We start from the raw sequence: 18527 nt of genomic DNA, 5'->3' as shown, positions 1-18527 counted from the left end.
CTGAAAAAAGAAGCTGAAAACTGAGCAAAAAAGGAATTCATTACATTGTAAAAGATAAGAGGGGAAGGAGAGAATTCTAGATAATGGGAAAAACAAACACAAGGAAACACAAAAAAAGCATTTAAGAAAATATACACAATATAAGTAAAAATTGCAAGTAGTTGTTTTCATTCCAGGACCTGGAGAGAATGATGAGCGAGAGGTATACGGGGATACTTGCAACGGGGATACTGCAAAGACAGGGTGGACCAGGTTACGAAGGGTCTGATAATCTTGCCAAGGAGATTAAAGATCGAACTGTCAATGAAGTATGATAAGCAAAGGAATGACATTAGATCTGCTTCCAGCAGATCGCTGACAGATGGAGTAACGGAACAAGACAGAAACCAAGAACCCATCATGACTCTTCAGAAGGTGACAGTCCAAACTAAAATCTGTCTAAATAGCAATGTAAGCATATTATTTTAAACCACCCAATTTTATAGAGGGAAGGAGAGAAAAGAAGCATACTATCTGCTTTCCTGGCTCTTCTGAACCCCTCAGGACTTGCAGTCAATGTAATAAGCCGAATTAATAAGCCTCACAATCCCCAAGACAGAAACAACATGATAAAATACAACTAAAGTACTCGTGGATAAAAAGCCATACTCAAAACCAATAATGGACTCCTACAACCCAACAACAAAAAAATCAAATAACTCAATTAAAAAGTGGGTAGAAGATTTGAACAGACATTTCTCCAAAGATGACATACAAACAGTGAACAAGCATATGTAAAGATGAATAACATCATTGATCATCAGAGAAATACAAATCAAATCCAAATGAGGTATCACCTCACACTCATCAGGGTGGCTAGTATAAAAAACAAAACAAAGCAAAACAAAAAAACAAAACAGAAAATACCTGAGAAATAAATTCTGTTGTTTAAGCCCCAAAAAGAAAACAAATCACCAGAAAATACCAAGTGATGGCAAAGATGTGGAGAACTTGGAACTCCTGAGCACTGTTACTGGGAGGGTAAAACAGTGTGGCTGCTATGGAAAACAGTATAGCAGTTCCTCAAAGTATTAAAACTAGAACTACCATTTGATCCAGCAATCCTATTTCTAGATATATATTCAAAGGAATTGAAAGCAGGGCCTCAAAAAGATATTTGTACACCTCTATTCATAGCAACATTATTCATAATAGCAGAGGTGGGAACAACCCAAATGTCCACGGACAGTTAAATAAACAAAATGTGGTCTATGCACACAATGGAATATTATGCAGCCTTAAAAAGGAAGGACATCCCGTCACACGCTACAACATGCATGAACCTTGAGGACATGAGCTTAAGTGAAATAAGGCAGACACAAAAGGACAAGTACTGTGTGATTCCACTTACATGAGGTACCTAGAGCAGTCAAATTCAGAGACAGAGAGTAGAATAGTGGTTACAGGGGGCTGGAGGAAGGCGTCAGAGGGGAGCTGTTGTTTAACGGTAGGGTTTCAGTTCTGCAGACTGAAAAAGTGCTGGAGATTTGTTTTTACAACATGAATGCACTGAATGCCACTGAACTATACACTTCAAAATGGTTAAGGTGGTAAATTTTATGATATATTTTTTACCACAATAAAGTTAATAAAACAAAACAAAACAAAACAAAACCAACAGTGGGAAATCCACAGTTGAAGAGGAATCACATGCCTGGATCTGCAGTCCCATTACCTTTATGGTGCAGAAACCCTAAGCAAATGAAAACTAGTCAGAGCTAGTGAACTCCATGGGGCCTCTGCTGAGTCCACTGAAACTACCACGGAAGGACACTTTCAAAGCTCACGGCAAGAGACTCCCACACTCAGCAGCCACCACTGAAGATGAACTCACAGTCAAAGAAGAATCACTTCAAGGGAGTACCAGCAAGTATACCTAACAGGAAAACGTGTAACCAAGATTAGAAATAATAGAAAAAAATTCAGTAGGTTTAAAACATTCAATGATAGAGGGGATAAAAATAAGGAAACAAAAAAAAGAGAACTGTACAAAGAGTGTACAGGAAGAGCAAATTTTAGAAATTAAAACTCCAGCTACATACTAGTTACTAGACACTCCTGTAATATAATGATAAAGAAAGGTTAAAAATAAAGGAATAGGGGAAAATATATACCAGGCCTATATTACCAAAAGAAAGCAAAAAGCCCTTTAAGGCAAATTTAAGGCAAAGGCATGAAATAAGATTAAAAAGGGATACTATTTCATAGTAAAAGGAATAATCCACTTACTTATTAAACCTCAGGTAGTCTCCTAGGTCTTGGAGAAAAAGACTACTTATTAATAAACAAATAACTAATATAATGTATAGCAACAGGTCGAGAAGTGCCATGAAGAAAAATAAAGCTGGGGGTTCGGGAGAAAGGGCACAGAAAGTGCTATTTTAGTTGATGTGGTCGGGAGAAGAATTGAGTTGACATGTTGCTGGAGACCCGAATCAAGCGGTACCTAAATTATTAAAAGTTTCTGGATAAAAAGCATTCAAGGAAGAGGGAGAAGCAACCAAGGCTTTGGAGACAGGAATAAGCTTTGTCTATTCAGGAATAGCAAGAATAAGGTAGTTAAAGGAAAGTTAGAAGTGGGAAAGATGGTAGACATGGGCCTAAGAGTCAAGCAGAGGACAGAGCTACATAGCTTAGAGGTAAGGGATCTGCAATGTTTCTTTCCCTTAAGAGATAATCCCCATGACCAATTATGAATACACCTATCGACTTGGCATTGAAATACAGCATATAAAGCAAATTTGGAAAAGGGAACAATTAAAGGAAAACAAGACGATCTCATGATCATACTATTTTAATACATCTGTCTAGAAACTACAGTTGTCAAGTAAAAATTACTCAACAGAGAGAGCTGTCAACAAAATCAACAAGCTGAATTTAACTGCTCCCAAATCACAACACTAGTAAATGCAGACAAAGGTTTGGAGAGCAAATTCAGCTGGGACAAAAGTTAGATTGCAAACAGATAAAGAAGGTAAACTGGGAAGTGCCATCTCAACTGAGAAAAGAGCAGGGAGGACCAGACTCCCTGTTTACAGGGTAGCACAGATACAACAGAGATATAAACAGAAGAGTGAGGCTTAGACCCCCCACTAGAGGACGGAAGGACGTTTTAACTAGAAGAAATAGGTTAAGAAATAGGTGGAGGCTTCACTGACGATGGAAAGAATGAATGTATGGAGGACTTCGCCGAGTTATTGCAATAATGCAGACATGAAGTGACAAGGGTTTGAATTAAGGTAAAGGTACTATAATGGAAACGAGGGTTACTTTGAGCCACACTTTGAAAGTGGGGTAAACAACAAAACACAGGACTTGGCGACAGGAAAGAATGGGGTAAGGAGAGGGAGGAGTCATGACAACTTAAGTGTTTTTAAACCGAGAAACAGCAAGAGTGCCATTTGTGAATACGAGATAACTGGGAAGGGGGCCAATTTAATAAAAATCTCTTGTGGACTTACAGGATGCAGTTCACAGTGGGATATTCAAATGGAGATGTACTATAGGAACACAGGCTGTAGAATCATGTTTGGAGTTATTACCACAATGACAGCTAAAACCATAAGACTGAATTTACCGAAGAAGGGTGTACAGTAACACTTCTTGAGAATGTGGGGATCCCAGAACTTGATAAAAGCTCCTCTTCTTTGAGAAATGCTTATTTGCATATATACACTTTATTTTCCAAGACATTTCAGGATATTCATGGAACTACTAAAATACTCCTCGGGTTTCAAATTTTAACACTCTGGCGTAGAGAGAACGAGGGTAGAGCCTTGACTGCCATTCAAAGTTAGGAAAAGGTAGTCTTCCAAGAAAACAAAAAAAGCACAGGACAAAACATATCCTGAAAAACTCAGGGCAATGGCACTTCTAAAAAGCAAGGATAATGAATAAAGTAAAATATAAGACATGGGAAAGAAAGGTTAGAACTAAGACATGATAGGAAGATGTTGGACTAAGAGTTCTATGACCTTTACACAAATTAATGTTTCACAAGCAAGACAGTATGTACCCTTTGGCCCAAATCCTGTCATTACTGCTAAGCAAAAAAACAACTCAAGGTACACTGAAACAAGTAAACATACAAGCTAGTGAAAGTGATCTTTTCAGCCGACATCACTTGTTAAAAGGACAATACTTTCAAGGTTTTAATTTAGATCTGATACAGAAACAGAAAAATGAGCAACCCTGAGAAAAAGTTTAATAAAAATCCCGAAATAAGAGCAACTTCTTATGTTCAAAGTACAACTAATTTGCACAAGCCATTTAACACAATAACTGCAATGGGTTTGAAACACCTGCCTCATAAGCGGCATTAAACTCTCGGTTCACAGTGTAATATACTTTTTTTCAACTCCCGGATTTCAAAATTATTAATATTTCACTGTCTTAACAGCAGTTTCTCGATACACTAAAACCTACTTTTGTCATTTTTGAAAGCTCAAGAATTGGGACTGTAGATTGGGATGCAGTCCAACTGGGATGTTACTGGAACTAAAAACTTCACTTTAAATAGGATAATGCGATAGTTCCTCATGCCACGTCCAAGTTTTTCCTAGGTGTCACCACTTTCATTGAAAGTTATTGTATTGGGCGTAGAAACCAGGTTCCTCCCGGCATGATGGCAGACACGACAGCGGGGGAAGCACTCCAACACACTGATCCACACAACTTCACCTTTCAAAAAGCACGCACCTCAATCCGCCTGAAGCAACAGCAGCCAACGGCAGAATTCAACGTGGGTAGGGTTACAAAGAAACTGCTGATAATTAAAAACAAGGAGCAGCCGACAAACCAGGTGCGCCGACAGTGGAGAATGATGTAGAATAAGGACATCGCTTTAACAGGTTCCCGCGAACTACTGGAGAACCTACTACCCAGGGGAAGCCAGGCCGACTCGGAACCTAGGCTGGGAGGCTTGGGGGGTGGGACAGGCAACGCGGGGCGGGACCAGAAAAACCAAAACAGTTTGCGCGTCTGGACCAGCAATGCCCACGGGGTCCGAGGAGGCGGAGAGCGTCGTGCACCCATCAGGCCCGGGACCCGAGGGCTCCTTCCGGTGCCCGGCCGCCTCCGGAGCCCGGATCCGGGGACGTCCTCGGGGCCGGGCGTCTCCCCGCTCTCTCGCCCTGGAAGCACCTTCCGGGGAGAGATAAGACCTGGAATCCCAGACGAGTGCCCGGGCGACCCGGCTGCCCTCTCCCGTAGCCTACCGTCCCGTCGGCCCCCCACGGGCAACTTACCGAGATGCAGGCCTCAACTACTTAGGCGGCAGTGGCGACGCGCCTCTTCCCGGCACGGGCGTCCCCTCGGCCGGCCGGCTGCCATCAGCTGAGCATCCAGCACAAACAGCGGCGCGACAGCCGGGACGCCACCCTCCCCCAACTCCGTCCTTCCCCGACGGAAGTGACGCAGGGCGGCCCCAGTGTACCCGCCCACCGGCGAGGAGCTCCTCAGCCTCGCTGGAACCTCGGCCCACCCATCAGTCGCCGCTCCGCCCCCTTCCCAGACATGCGCAGTAGAGCCCGGCTGAGGGCGGGCCGGAAACGTGCGTGCGTGCACGTGCCTGCGGACACCCGGAGAGGCGCCGCCTGGCGGCCGGCCGAGGGAGTTTGTTTTGCTCTGTGTTTGCGGGACTCCGTCCGACGGTCGGCTGAGCTAAACCTCCATCTCTGCGTCCCTGAAGATGCTGTCCACGCTCTGTCCGGTCCTCGAAGAGGGGACTGCGTCACCAGCCGCTTGGAGGGTGGTGAGCGGCCTGGACCGCGGTCCCTACCACTCTGCTGTCACCATTCCTGGGCTTGGCCACTTGGACTAAAAATCAGTGGAAACTTTTTTCACATATGTTATAGTATTAGAAGTTAGCCTGTGAAGTCCCTCTACGGCACCGCCCCCCGCCAGGTACCACACTTAAGACAGTTTTTGAATCCCGACATTTTATGACTACCAAGTCTGCAAACGACCTACAGCTCATAAGGCAAATGCAGCTCACCGCCTGATTTTGTGCGCCTGTAAGCCAAGAATGGTTTTTACATTTTCAACGGTTAAAAAAATAAAAGTCTGTTTTGGGACACATGACAAGGACATGAAATTCAAATCTCAGTGTCCTTAAAAAAAAGATTTTTTTACAGCATAGCCATGCCCATTCTTTTATTTATCAAGAAGCTTGCATGCTACAACAGCAAATTTGGATGGTTACAATAGCTTCCTTTAAATAAGTTGAGGTTAGAAACAGAAAAGTAGTCTTTACTAGACCTCAACCTCAAAGTGTTCCCAAGACTATTAGTCTCTCTTTCCTCTAGGCTTGCCGGGTCTCACAGGAGTGTTGCTGCTTTAGCCCCCTGTAAGATGACTGTAAAGTGTTTAAGGAAGGAATTGTATGAGCTGCCACATAGTGGGTGTTAGACTGCCACTTTTTTTTTTAATCAAGGGGAGGAAGCCAGCTTGCTAGGTTCTTGGGGCATAAATGGCTGGACTGTGTACAGCATAATGCCTGATAAACCCCTGCAGTGCAAGATCTAGGCATGTTATTTAGCCGTACGCTAGTTAGAAGGTGTATGCACAAACTAAACTTTAGAGGCATATGGAAGTAACTAGTTCCGGAGAGATTTTCCCCATTGTTAAAGAAAAAATTGTATTTGTTAAAACGATAAGGAAGACTTTACTCAAGACTTTTACAGTGGGAGAGAGATTGGGCTCAACTGCAAATACAACAAAGGCAGCTGGAGATGTGCAGCCCAGGAGCAGAGTGAGAGGGGCCAGTGTATGGAAAATTACTAAGAGGGGACACCAAGGGCACGGGTGACTCTTGCTAAACCATTTTCACAGGATTCCTGCTAAAAACTGATGACTGTGATTAGACACTGAGGGTGATCAGATATCAAGGGTGGGAGATTCTCTCTAAACTGACTCAGCAGGATTCTTGCTAAAACTGGACTTGGCAGACCAAAGACAGGGCCCGGGCAGGAAGCCTTGACAGAAAAGGGCTCAGAAAAACCAAGTTAAACTTCTACCAATGAGAAAGTCTTTGTCACCCTCCAACCATCCATCCCCTGCCCTTGTTTTCCTTTATTCCCTAAGTTAGTCAGACTTTATCAAATATCCAGATTTTCTTCCCTTGCCAGAAATTTGTTTAAAACTCTCAAGTTCTCCTTCTCCTTTGCTCTTTCCTCCCCGCCGTGTCCACCCATATACATTTAACCCCCAGACCTTTAACCGCCCTGAAGTCTGACGATCTTACTTGCAGAATCTCCCGCACCTTTCCTTTGCTCTACATCGTTTCCACTGCCTTAGTTTAAATCTTGTCTAAAATGGTTTTCCAGCCTGTAACTGACCTCTGACCCAGAGTTATTCTCTTCTGTGCAGCCAAGACAATCTTTCTAAAGTGCAAATCCAATCATATGATGTCCCTGATTAAAATGTTTATGCTGGGGCTTCCCTGGTGGCGCACTGGTTGAGGGTCTGCCTGCCGATGCAGGGGACACAGGTTCGTGCCCCGGTCCGGGAGGATCCCACGTGCCGCGGAGCGGCTGGGCCCGTGAGCCATGGCCGCTGAGCCTGCGTGTATGGAACCTGTGCTCCGCAACGGGAGAGGCCACAGCAGTGAGAGGCCCACGTACCTTATCAGAGTATAGTTGACTTACAATGTTTTGTTAGTTTAGGTGTATAGCAAAGTGATTCAGTTATCCATATACATATACTTTTTCAGATTGTTTTCTCATATAGGTTATCACAGAATATTGAGTAGAATTCCCTGTTCATTCCATTTTTGAATATTCAAGTTACAAATGTAATATGGCTGTAATAGCAGAAGCTATTAATTAATTCAGATTAATCGGATTAAATAAATGAACAAACGATCAAAAACACTTGAACACCTTGAGAAGAAGAGGAAAAGATCTGTCTAAAAGGAATGGGGGCGACTTCCCTGGTGGTCCAGTGGTTAAGACTTCGCCTTCCAATGCAGGAGGTGCGGGTTGCATTCCTGGTCTGGGAGCTAAGATCCCACATGGCTTGTGGCCAAAAACCAAAACATAAAAAAAACAGAAGCAATATTGTAAAAAATTCAATAAAGGCTTTAAAATGGTCCACATCAAAAAAAATCTTTAAAAATAAAGTAAAAGGAATGGGAAATTAGTTCTCTCTAGGAAAATTAATTACTTAGATATGTGAGTCACAGACTTTAGAGTAGGCAAAGCAAGACTGTATGCAGTTGAAATATTCAGAAACTATGATGCACCTTACGAATCCCCAAAGAGCAGGAAGTGAAATGATTCAAGGGAATCCCAAAGTGTGAGTCAGGAGAGAATCTTAGCTCATCAAGGAAGCACAGATGAAAAAGCTTCCCTCCTTTTTTTTTTCCCCCAGCCAAACACGTACAATGCCAGGAATTAGGCAGCATGAGTGAAGGAAATGCCTAGCTAGCTGGTACGCCAACCACTATAACTCAAATGAATGGTTTTGAGTTAATCAGACTGTAGGGGATAAAAATTCCTAAACGAAAGTAAAATAATCCCCCAAATGTGATGTGGGCAATGGGGAAGAGATGGGGGACATGCTACGCCGATAACACCCCATAACACTAATCACCCGCTGGAAACCACCTAAGGATATTGGTGTTACCTTCCTCTACCTCCTTCAACATTACAGAAGTAATTTTAACTTTAAAATGTACTTGCTGTACAAATAGAAAGAGGAAGTAAAACCTGACTCCAATCTCCTTGAAAAATACTATTTCAAATATCTTCAAACTTATTAAACAATTTTGAAAGTTGCAAAAGGCACATTTTACACCATTTTCTATATTTTAAAAAATGGCTTCTTGACAAACAGGTGGGCTACAGGCACGTGAAAAGATGCTCAACGTTGCTAATTAGAGAAATGCAAATCAAAACTACAATGAGGAATGACCTCACACCGATCAGAATGGCCATCCTTAAAACGTCTACAAATAACAAACGCTGGAAAGGGTGTGGAGAAAAGGAAACCCTCCTACACTGTTGGTGGGAATGTAAGTTGGTGGAGCCACTATGGAAACCAGTATGGAGGTTCCTCAAAAAACTAAAAATAGAGTTGCCATATGATCCAGCAATCCCACTCCTGGGCATATATCCAGACAAAGCTGTAATTCAAAAAGGTACATGCCCCCCTATGCTCACAGCAGCACCATTCACAATAGCCATGATAAAGAAATAACCTAAATGTCCATCAACAGATGAATGGATAAAGAAGACGTGGTACATATATACAATGGAATACTACTCAGCCATAAAAAAGAAGACAATAATGTCATTTGCAGCAACATGGATGGACCTAGAGATTATCATACTAAGTGAAGTCAGTCAGACAGAGAAAGACAAATACCATATGATAACACTTACATATGGGATCTAAAATATGGTAAAAATGAACCTATCTATGAAACAGAAACAGACTCACAGACATAGAGAACAGACTTGTGGTTGCCAAGGGGGAGGGGGTGGAGGAGGGTTGGAGTGGGAGGTTGGGATTAGCTGTAAGCTATTAAATATAGAATGGATAAACAACAAGGTCCTACTATATAGTACAGAGAACTATATTCATTATCCTATGATAAACCATAATGGAAAAGAACATAAAAATTAATGTATATATCTATATATCTATATATCTATATATCTGAATCTCTTTGCTGTACAGCAGAAACTAGCATAACATTATAAATCAACTACAGGTCAGTTAAAAAAAAACAGCTTCTCTAAATAACAAAAGAAAAGACTAGCTGCACTATATAGGTGTGACTATATAGTCTATATAGGTCATTATATTTATAGATTTAAAAAAATCTACACCCAGGGCTTCCCTGGTGGCGCAGTGGTTGAGAGTCCGCCTGCCGATGCAGGGGACACGGGTTCGTGCCCCGGTCCGGGAAGATCCCACATGCCGCTGAGCGGCTGGGCACGTGAGCCATGGCTGCTGAGCCTGTGCGTCCAGAGCCTGTGGTCCGCAACGGGAGAGGCCACAACAGTGAGAGGCCTGCGTACTGCAAAAAAAAAAAAAAAAAAAAAAAAAAAAACTACACCCAAATGTCTTGGCTTTGCTTCATGCGCAGTAGAGAATCGAGATGTATATATCCCATATAACGGATCTTAAATCTAAAGAACTCAAGATATTCTGACTAGAGTGATTGTGTTAGCTTTATGATACTTACACAGGTATCCTAAAATATCTTTTTAAGCATAATAATTTAAAAATAACATTTATTACTGATAAATAAATACAGTAAAGACTGAATCATTTCTCAAAGGCCATCCAATCAACTAGAACTCCTTGGTACAGTTCTAATGTTTGATTAAAAAACAAAGTCTAGGGGATATTGGGATTCTTCATAAACTCAACCAATTCCCACTAATTCCAAAACAATTTGTACAACTAGATGTAAAGCTGGGTTGCCTCTACACATCTCTTCCAACTGATAGTACTGTGGTGCACAAGAGTGCCAAATTGTTTCAGAGTGGGCTTCCTGGGGATGCAAAATACAGTCTTCAAATATGTGTATTTAAGAAACCAGTTTTATAGCTTCAGGTATGATCAGACTTTTAGAAAATGAATTAACTCTAATCAGACTCATAAGAGGTTTTTTTTTCCCCCCAAGTAGCACATCTTAATTACATTTGTCCTTTAACACCTACTGGGCAGCATATCCGCTCACTGATAAAACATGTTCACAGCATAGAAAGTCAGTAGAACCCTTTATTACATGTGTTCTCTCTCCCACCCCAGTTTTATTGAGATATAATTGAAATATTACCTTGTATAAGTTTAAGTTGTAAAACGTGTTGATTTGATACACTTACATATTGCAAAATGATTACCACCATAGTGTTAGCTAACATCTCCATCACCTAATTATCATTTCTTTTTAATGATGAGAAAGATACAGCCTCTTAGCAACTTTCAAATATAGAATACAGTATTATTAACTATAATCACCATGTGGTGTATTATATCCCCAGAACTTAATTCATCTGGAAGTTTGTACCATTTGACCAAATCTTCCCATCCCTCCCCACCCCCTTCCTGGTAACCATTACCGTTCTACTCTTTGTAAGAGATTTTGATTCATGAGAATGCCAATGTATTTTTTTTACAATTGGAGGTAGGTAGCTTTTTCTGGATATATGCTATCTAGAACATTCTCTTTCAAATTAAAAATCAAAGTACCCTAGGCAAAAGAAAAAAAAAAGAAATCAAAGTACCTGGCAAAGAGAGGCTGGCGTAGCAAAGTGATGGGGAGAGAGTGTGGTTACAGAAAACTTGCCAATAGTAAGAGTACGCTTTTCTACAAGAGGTCCCTCCGGGTTCTTCTTTATTTTTACGTCATTTGATGTTATTTAAGGCTTGTGAGTGAACTTAGTTACGGCTTCTATGTGTCCTATAATATCCTCCAGGTGGGGACATAGAGAGTGGCCAAAAGTAACTGGAAAACAGAACATGCTCAGCTGGCCTTGAGAAGAGGGAGTCTAGCAGCTTTAGGAACTTGACCTGGTTGCGTTTCATAGCTGTCGGCCCGGAGAGGCACCACTGTCAGGACAGAGGAGATGGACGAGGGGCGGGATATGCCAGAGCAGGACCCTCACCTTCTCCCCTCTTTCAATGGTGCGTGTTCCGCTTGCAGCAGGACAATGGGACCCCACTGGAAACTGACTAGTCTTCACCCCGCCCCCGCACCCAGGGGTACAAAGTAGCTCTCCCATCTCAGCGGGACGTCCTACCTTAACTTCCAATAGATAATGCCTCACCAAGGCGTGACGGGGCTTGGTGTTTCCAGCAGCATGCTTGTTCATCCACAGCGAGAGTCCGGGCAATGGCTGTTTCTGGTGACTTCTATGCCTGCATGGTGTTGGATGTCTCAGCAGGGGTCCCCAGTCTGGCATATGGGGCAATAGGCCCTAGTGTCGGATCACTCAAATGTAATAAGCCTGGGACAGTACTTTAGTCCACCTGGCCAAAGTGGTTTTACCTATTAGTAATTTCATCTGCTGCTTTACGAGTCCATTCTTTCTTTTTACCAACCCTGCGGTTTGCAGGTTACAGGGGAGGTGGAACCTCCAATCGGTGTCATGGTCTTTTGCTCAGGCTTGCCTATCACGACCTTTGAAATGTGACCACTAATCACTGTCTATTCGATGAGGGCATCCACCCATGGTACTCAGCTCCTCTAACCCCACAATGGAGGTAGCCTGGCTGGCTTGGCGACAGGGAAAAGCTTGTGTTAAGCCACACAAGGTATCCACACAAACTAGGGCACACTTAGAACCCTCATTTAAGAGGGGGGCCCAATATAATCCATTTGCCAATCCCTTACCAGCTGCGGTCTCCGGAGGATGCCCCCAAATTCCTTTGGCACTTGCCTGGGACATTGTTGAGAACACCCAGGACATCTTGTTACATCTTGCTACTGCTTTAACTGAGTCACTGTCTTCCAAGGACAACCCAGCATCCTTAGCAATATGGCATCCCACCAGGGCGCTCCGGTGGCCACTCTTTCTTTGCACTCAATCTGCTGTATTTACTGAAGGATCAGTCGCTAGGGGTCCTACCCAAGCTAGGGCATCCGTTTCCTGATTACCAAGGGGGTGTCACTGCTTTACGAGCTGGGACATGGGAGACAGTGAGGACTCAGGCTCTTGCAGGCAACATCCTGACCCCACAAGGGCTTATTTATATCATCCACCCCTTGGCTCTCCATTGTCCAAGCCATAGGGTTAATCTCTTTAGAACAGCCCAATTGTCAGTTCAGAGGGTTAATGGCCAGGGCTCCTGGGTAATCACCAGCCAAACTGCTCTGAGTTCGGCCCACAGACTTCTGCTGTTCCTGTTTCTATCGAGATGGTGTCAGTGTTGGGCTTAAGAGCTACTGCAGACCCTGTGGACCAATTGCCTCCTTTAGATCCATTTGTATAGCAGGCATCTGGGGAATCTTACTTTTTCCCTTTCTACACGCTGTAGGGACCACCATAAGTATAGGGGCGGAGCATTTATAAGATGTTCTCTTCCAGCTCCAGGAAGGCAAGTGGAGTGTGCATTCCAAGGACAGGGGAGGGAGGGAGGAGCCTTCAGTTGCCTGGGTCCAGGGTCCAGCTCATGGGGCAACCACCAGTGGTCACGTCCTCTTTCTTTTCTTTTTTTTTTTTAATTTTTATTGGAGTATAGTTTCCTTACAATGTTGTGTTAGTTTCTGCTGTACAGCAAAGTGAGTCAGTTTTATGTATACATATATCCACTCTTTTTTAGATTTCCTTCGCATTTCGGTCATCACAGATCATTGAGTAGGGTTCTCCGTGCTACTGAGGGCTCTCATTAGTTATCTATTTCATACATAGTCGTGTATATATGTCAATCCCAATCTCCCAATTCGTCCCACACCTCTCTTCCCCCCTTGGTAACCGTAAGTTTGTTCTCTACATCTGTGACTCGATTTCTGCTTTGCCAATAAGTTCATCTGTACCATTTTTCTAGATTCCACATATAAGCGATATTATACGATATTTGTTTTTCTCTTTCTGAATTACTTCACTCTATGACAATCTCTAGGTCCATCCACATCTCTGCAAATGGCACTATTTCGCTCCTTTTTTATGGTTGAGTAATATTCCATTGTACGTATGTACCACATCTTCTTTATCAATTCCTCTGTCGATGGACATTTAGGTTGCTTCCATGTCCTGGCTATTGTAAACAGTGCTGCAATGAACATTGGGGTGCATGTGTCTTTTCGAATTATGGTTTTCTCCAGATATATGCCTAGCAGTGGGATTGCTGGGTCATATGGTAACTCTATTTTTAGTTTTTTAAGGAACCTCCATACTGTTCTCCATAGTGGCTGCACCAATTTACATTCCCACCCACAGGTAGGAGGGCTCCCTTTTCTCCACACCTTCTCCAGCAGTACTTGTAGATTTTTTGATGATGGCCATTCTGACTGGTGTGAGGCGATACCTCATTGTAGTTTTGATTTGCAATTCTCTAACAAGTAGTCATGTTGAGCATCTTTTCATGTTTGTTGGACATCTGTATGTCTTTTTCTGAGAAAGGTCTATTTAGATCTTCCCCCCATTTTTTGATTGGGTTATTTGTTTTTTTGATATTGAGCTGCATGAGCTGTTTGTATATTTTGGAGATTAATCCCTTGTCAGTTGCTTCATTTGCAAATATTTTCTCCCATTCTGAGAGCTGTCTTTTTGTTTTCTTTATGGTTTCCTATGCTGTGCAAAAGCTTTTAAGTTTAATTAGATCCCATTTCATTATTTTTGTTTTTATTTTCATTACTCTAGGAGGTAGATCAAAAAAGATCTTGCTGTGATTTATGTCAAAGAGTGTTCTGCCTATGTTTTCTTCTAAGAGTTTTATAGTGTCCAGCCTTACATTTAGGTCTCTAATCCATTTTTTTTTTATTTTTGTGTATGGTGTTAGGGAGTGTTCTAATTTCATTCTTCTACATGTAGCTGTCCAGTTTTCCCAGCACCACTTACTGAAGAGGCTGTCTTTTCTGCATTGTATATTCTTGCCTCCTTTGTCACGGATTAGGTGACCATGGGCGCTTGGGTTTATCTCTGGAATTTCTATCCTGTCCCGTTGATCTATATTTCTGTTTGCGTGCCAGTACCATACTGTCTTGATGACTGTAGATCTTTCCTTCCAGCTCTTTACAAGGTCTTTATAAGATCTCCTCTTCCAGCTCCGGGAAGGCAAGTGGAGTGTTCATTCCAAGGACAGGGGAGGGAGGGAGGAGCCTTCTACTGCCTGGGTGCAGTTTGTGGGCCAACCAGTGGTCACATCCTCTTGATTACCTCCTCCAACAGTTTAGATTGTCTTGATATTGAGATCATGTTTCATTTCTTTATTTTAATGTTGGGAAAGGAAATGGAAAGAAGGAATACAAAAATCAACTAAGATATTCTTACCGCATGTATTTATCTTCTTGAAATAGCTTTAAAGCACAAACTAGATGATAAAATTATGAATCATCAGTGGAATCAAGCAGGAAGTCTATGGGTTTCTAAGTTGCATTACTCACAGAACTTATCAGGCAAGACATTTTCATGAGCAGGCAGAAGAACACAACTTCATCTCATTTCAAAAACAGAACCCAGCCTACCTTCCCACAGCACTTTTGAAGAAATGTTTCTTCACTTTCCCTTGAAGGAGGAAGTACATTAGAGTTGCAATATCTGAGATGAGTTTGATTAATATGAAATAAAAAGGAGGTTGGAAGAAGGAATCTTTGTTTTCAAAAATGGAAAGTGAGGGGCTTCCCTGGTGGCGCAGTGGTTGAGAGTCTGCCTGCCGATGCAGGGGACACGAGTTCGTGCCCCGGTCCGGGAGGATCCCACATGCTGCGGAGCGGCTGGGCCCGTGAGCCATGGCCGCTGAGCCTGTGCGTCCGGAGCCTTTGCTCCGCAACGGGAGAGGCCACAGCAGTGAGAGGCCCGCGTACTGCTTAAAAAAAAAAAAAAAAGGAAAGTGAGAAAATGCCCAAGTTAAGAAGTACAACTCTGTGCTTCTCAACACAAAGGTTGAGATGACCCTGAGAGAAGGCTCGCAGGGTCCTGCACAGGAGGGTGTGTGCTGGGAATTTACGTTGTGTCCTAGAGGAGGATGAATGAAGGATTGGCAGTGCTCTGAGTTATGTGCAAAAGCTTAGTTCCTTAACGTGAACTTTACTGCCATCATTTGATAACAGACAGACCATAAGGAGTTCATGCAGTAAACTGTACAGGGACCTTTTCCCAGCATTTAGAATCCTTTAATCATGTTTCTGAGAGGAGTGATGAAGACACCACTGATTGCCTCCTGAGGAGATCTCCCTGCTCCCTCCCGGTACACTGCACCACAATACTTTCAGTACTGGGGGACAGGGAAGGGAGCCCTTTTTCCGGCCACCGGATATAAACCATGGGGGTGTTAAGATGGGTGGAGGGGTCAACAAACAACCCTTTCTGGCCAAAAAGGTGTAAAGATAGGCCTGCTGGAGGGCTTCCAGAAATGTTTTCTTTCCTGATAATGAGTGACTAAGGGGATACAGTTCTTTTTTCTTCCTCTCCACAAGGCTGTGTGAGGACCTGAAAACTGCAGCAACAGCTGCCGTTCTGTAGCCTTGAGAAGAAAGCCATGAGACTCACGGGGCAACCAGCAGAGTTCTGCCAGCTCTGGGTGCTCGAGAGAAACCCACCCTGGATCTCTTGTAACGTGAGAGAAGAAATTTTTCATCTTATTCAAGACACTTGTATTGGTATGGTTACTTCAAAGCAGAAATCACTTAGTTAGAAACACACAGTGAGGCTAATTTAGATGTGGTGTATCCCCACATCCCAGACTTTGATCTGCCTGTAAGCCCTGCCTCTAAGGTCATAGCTCTCAGACCATGATCAGGACAGGAAATGGGGCAGGATGTTTTGCCAATATGTATGCAGTGAGCCTGGCCACCAAGTTAGTTATTTTCTACCTCCCTGTCTGTTGCTTTGCTCCATAAAGCTGTGACTCTGCCTCAGTTTCTTCTCTAGAACTTCAGCTTCCTTCTAGGGATATGGTCCCAAAGAAAACTCCAGCCCTTTCATGTGCTCCCCTGACACCTGGAAGGATGAGGCCCACTCTCACCCTTCTTGGAAGTGGTCCTCTGAAGGACAGCATCGGGATAAATCAGGACGACCTGGCGGCTTGTTGAAAGTGTGGACGCCTGGCCCCATCCACAGGTTGTCAGGAAATGCTGTGTTAATAAGCTGCCCAGTTAACTCTGATGTAGGTGAAAGCTGAAAACTCTGCCTTACCCTCTGACTGTCCTTTCACTGGGCCCATGTGAGAATAAGAACACCACCAGGTTCATTGCCTCTATCTTCCCGGATCTGGGTTACATCTAACCGCCTGGATTTCCTCCTGCCTCTTCGTCCTTCACACCAGGTTGAACCTGCCAGAGTCCGTCACTTCCTCTGGATGGGTCATTGGATTGCCCACCTGCCCTCAGGGGCAAGCCCCTTGGGTGGAGTCCATTTCCTCAGTCCCATCTTTCCTGGCTCCATCTTTCTCCCCAGGGCCCATCATTAAGCCAAAATTAATTAATCATGACAACACTAAGTCCCCACTGAGCCAATGTCCACATGACTGAAATCCACTAGTTAATCATCAGAAACTCAGATTTTTAAAAATTCCTGAAAAGAAAAATCCCAGCCATGAACTTAGAGAACGGCTGCAGCATCAGCTAGGTCAGCACTGCAGAGCTATCTTATGAAATCAAGACGCTTTTTTTTTTTTTTCTTTTTTTGCGGTACGCGGGCCTCTCACTGTTGTGGCCTCTCCCGTTGCGGAGCACAGGCTCCGGACGCGCAGGCTCAGCGGCCATGGCTCACGGGCCCAGCCGCTCCGCGGCATGTGGGATCCTCCCAGACCAGGGCACGAACCCGTGTCCCCAGGATCGGCAGGCAGACTCTCAACCACTGCGCCACCAGGGAAGCCCGAAACTCAGATTTTTAAAAATTCCTGAAAAGAAAAATCCCAGCCATAAACTTAGAGAACGGCTGCAGCATCAGCTAGGTCAGCACTGCAGAGCTATCTTAGGAAATCAAGATGCTTTGGATTTATCTGTCAGTTTTGCATTTCGTTCCTTTAAAAACAGCTTCTTAAGACAGGGAAAAGATTATATGCTGCCTATTTTATTTATTGATTTTTTTTAAAGAAAAGCCAAAAACTTTATTTATGTTTTGGCTGTGCCATGTGGCTTGTGGGATCTTAATTTCCCGACCAGGGATCGAACCCGGGCCGTCAGCAATGAAAGCCCGGAGTCCTAACCACTGGACCGCCAGGGAAATCCCAAGAAAAGCCAAAAACTTTAATTTTCAACATGAGCTACATGGTCATGAAGACTATGCAATGTGACCTGCTCCAACTCGGGGGCCCCAGAAACCCCCCCTCCCTCAAAGCCCGAGGGGTTCCTGCTCCCAGAAGGGGAACTGGGGAAAGGCGAGTGAGTGAAGAGTGGGCCTGAGACCCCAGGATTCAGACCTCCCCTTTGCCCTCACAGAAGCTATCAGTCAAATGGGCACAGTCAATATGCTGCCTATTTTAAAAATAAAGGGATTCAAAGATTCTGTCTTGCCCAAAATGACATGGTGCCCACCTGAGTCCAAACTCCAGTATCCCACAGGTCCCAGGAGTCCAATTCAAGTACCGGGTCAGCCTTCCTGTGCCACCAGGTAACACAATGACACAATGGTCTGTTAGCAATTTGGAGCAATCAGGAAGGCAATATTCTGAGAGTGTCACAGAGGCCCAACACTACTCCTGGAGAGCCAACCCTGTCCATCCTCAAGTGTAACGCATGCCATTCTCCTTGAAAGGGCTTTTCTGCTGTAGTAGCAGGAACATGTAATCAGCTGTGCCCACCACCAAGTTCTATCAGCTTTTGTATTCTTTTTTTAAAATTTACTAATAAGAGGGAAATGAATGTAATT

General features: G+C 43.5%; 1 protein-coding gene across 3 annotated transcripts in view; it reads right to left on the bottom strand.

Moving 5' to 3' along the window:
* LOC132430910 (calcium-independent phospholipase A2-gamma) overlaps positions 1-18527 on the bottom strand; it is a 134662-nt gene that overhangs the window by 57033 nt on the left and 59102 nt on the right. The window contains exon 1 of one of the 3 annotated variants that reach the window (XM_060020233.1): positions 5286-5429. The exons of the other annotated variants lie outside the window; for them this stretch is intronic. The gene's annotated coding sequence lies outside the window, so the exon portion shown is untranslated. Of the gene's footprint in view, positions 1-5285; positions 5430-18527 lie in introns of those variants that run through there. 3 annotated transcript variants of the gene reach the window in all.

The sequence above is a fragment of the Delphinus delphis genome, chromosome 9 (assembly GCF_949987515.2).
Source record: "Delphinus delphis chromosome 9, mDelDel1.2, whole genome shotgun sequence".
Classification (NCBI taxonomy): domain Eukaryota; kingdom Metazoa; phylum Chordata; class Mammalia; order Artiodactyla; family Delphinidae; genus Delphinus; species Delphinus delphis.
Note: the sequence above shows the minus strand (reverse complement) of the source record. Positions and strands in the feature narration are given on the sequence as shown.